Below are 3,275 nucleotides of genomic sequence, written 5' to 3'. Positions count from 1 at the left end.
CTCAGATGCCCGACTGTGGCATTTCTTTTAAAGCCCTTTTTGTGGTGTCGCTCAGACGCCCGACTGTGGCATTTCTTTTAAAGCCCTTTATGTGGTGTCGCTAAGACGCCCGACTGTGGCATTGCTTGTTATTTGTTTCATAAATTTTAATACTACCATGTTATTGCATTTTTATAAATAACTTGCTTGCACGCATCAGAGATTTATTTATCTTTTGTGACTGACGTCATGAGCATAAAATATTTTCAGCACATCATTGTTATATTATACCTGTGTTCATAATGTTTGCGAGTACATTCAAAGTACTCACTGGCTTGTCCCTGGCTATTGTCTTGGCCAGATTTTCTTGCACAAAGAGGAGCGACGCGAGGACAGCCCCGGAACCCACACAATGGAGATAGCAGCCTCGCGAAGATAAGAGTTAACCTGGTCAGCTGTTCCCGTGGGAAATGGAGTCCCATAGACACTGATGTTTCACAACCCGCTTTCGCCATCAACCACTAGAAACCATTTGTTGTACTCACAGGCCAGAATGGCCTTGTGCTACATATTTTGTGTTCTGCTTGGAATTTCTGTATCAAGTTGGAGCCTCATCAGCTAACAGTAATCCTGGGGCTGATGAGCACGACGGTCTTTTCTGGAAATTTATTGTCCGGAGAACCGGTCGTGACAGACTTGGTATCAGAGCCAGGCTGACCATTGGCTAATCCTATCTTAGCCAGGTCGAAAAACTTAGGCAAACCAACCCACCAAACCATAACCAAACCCCAGCCAAGCTTCTCGTGCAAGATAGCCACACAGTGACCCAACACCTTTTTGGCAGTCGGTGCCCAACCTATCAACCTAACCTGTCACTCATGCGCCAGTGACCGGCCCCTAAATAGTCCTTTCTTGCAAGCGTGCGAAGGAAGACTCCGTCCCCTTTTTCCTATAAAAAGGGGCACACTAGCCCCAACACAGCACAACACAGCCTCTACCCCCAAACCAAGCTACAATGCCTGGCCCCATAGTGCACAATGAAACCACAGCAACCAACCTTGGAGGTTTTGTGACCATCCTCGCAAACCTCACCCGTCGTGCCTATGCGTTAGAGGAGCCACCAGAATATGTTGTGTACCAAGGACCCATGAGCGGTGAAGAACGTCAATCCTGGGCCACTGTACACATCTACGGTAGGGGTCTAGCACCAGAGCGCCCCTACAGGTTCACCGGAAGAACAACTTCCTCTGAGCCACAAGCCATACAACTAGCTGCTCGAGAGGCTATAGTTCATCTCAGGCACTTGTCGCCCAGAGTTAATTGTCGCTCGTTCCACTACTACCCCAGACGTGAAGGGTATGGTAGACCACCCCAAGTTGCCAACGGAGATCACGAGACAGATCCTGCATTGTTGCACCTGGTGCGCTATGTAAGTGCACTAGAGGAACTATGCGATCAAATCACTATTGATTTAATTGCAGCTCCTGGAGAGCTGGTTCGTCGAGCCCCGGCGAGTGAAGAAAACGAGCCCAACGCCGACAACCCAGTCGTGCTGTTTGGACAACCGATCGAGACCCCGAGATCAGCTCCAGCCATCAGCCGAGATGCTTTGATGACCCCAGAAGTGCTTCGTCGCCTTTTGGGAGCACATTCCAGCGGGGTTGTGGCCAACAATCCCTGCGATGGTCATCATCGCTACCCCGACCCTGCAGTTCCTCCGCCATCTCCGACTAATCCCGGCAGTGAGACACGTGGAGAAGCCTCGACATCCACCAGGCACGCCCGTTTAGACATTGATGAGGTAGACTAAGCCATACGAGTAGCACCGAGTTTCAGTGTATCCTCGCGTTGTAATCATGCGACCGTGTATATTAACGCAGCCTGTCGTTGTGCCACTGTTTTAATAGTGGCCTTGCATTTTTGATCAGCGCATAGTTGCATATTTTTCCAGGCACAACTTCCAAAACCAACCCGACGACAACCACAGTAACACGTCTCTTTATGAGATATGTGTATCTCTGACACTGACCTGACCTTTGGAGCTAAGCTGGCAAATTTATTACCTTTCACCATGGTAAAACGAATCCGGCTCCATTGCTATATAAAGGCCACCTTGTGACCTTACCCAGCAACCCTCACTTTGTGCACCACACTCACAACTTTTTCCTGTCATGCCGAGCCCCAGCATTCATCTGAGAACCCCAGATGCAACCCCAGGTAGCTTTGTCAAAATATTGTGGGATTTTACCCGCAGTACCATGGGTTCTACCCAGCCACCTCAGTACGAGCTGTTCAAATCTAGAATCACCCCATCCACCTCGGAATATTGGGTAGCAGTACACATTCCTCCTGTAGAACCCAACCAAGATCCAACAGAAGTTTCCTTCGTGGGGAAATCTATGCCAACCCCACACTTGGCCATAGAAGCTGTTGCGAAAGAAGCGATTGCTCGCCTTCGATCCGCTGTACCCTATGCCCGCGAACGAGGATATTATTACTTTCCGAGCCATGCAGCACCCGGAGAAGTAACGTCTTTTCCCGGTGGGCGTATTGAGAGAGACCCAGTTCTGGCCAACCTTATCCAGTACATCATTGCTCAAGAGCATTTGAACCAGCGAGTGATGGATTATCTTCAGAGCCTCGCAGATATAAATCCTCAGATCACCATCGGCAAAGCACTAAGGCCCGACCAGGAGAGACACGTACATCGACTGGTCAATCCACTGCCTCCAATAGAAGAGGAGTGTACCCCTTTACCAGAGACATTTTATCAGGACCCCACCCAGTTACCGTTTTCATTTTAGACGTCACTTCTGTATTTGTTTTTACAACATCTATTTATGTGATTTATGCGTGATACCCTGAGTTCGTACGACGAGTCAATTATTTGGCTTCTACTAATGGGTGTAGTTTTTGTTGTGGTTTATGCTCCTTTAAATTAACTATTTTTCCCTCGCAAAATCCTGGAGTGAGATTTCTTTTCCCTGAGTTGCTACACCTGCCCCTTCTCACGACGTGGATTATTTAATTTCACACAGCACCACGCCGCAGACTCACAACCATAATCATTCGGACACATACACTGTTTGCAAAACCTTGCAACGGTGTTACATCTAGCTAATCACCCCCTAACAACAGTTAGCACCCGGCACACTCCATCTACTCCTCATGATCACCACCACCGCGGAGAGCCAACACCCGAGCCGCAGCGTCGCGACACTCGTCGAGGATCATCGCGCATAGGAGCACAGAGAGCCCCAGCAGTGTCGCCAGCCCTCCGCATATCAGGATCACAA

The sequence above is a fragment of the Triticum dicoccoides genome, chromosome 5B (genome assembly GCF_002162155.2).
Source record: "Triticum dicoccoides isolate Atlit2015 ecotype Zavitan chromosome 5B, WEW_v2.0, whole genome shotgun sequence".
Lineage (NCBI taxonomy): Eukaryota > Viridiplantae > Streptophyta > Magnoliopsida > Poales > Poaceae > Triticum > Triticum dicoccoides.
Note: the sequence above shows the minus strand (reverse complement) of the source record.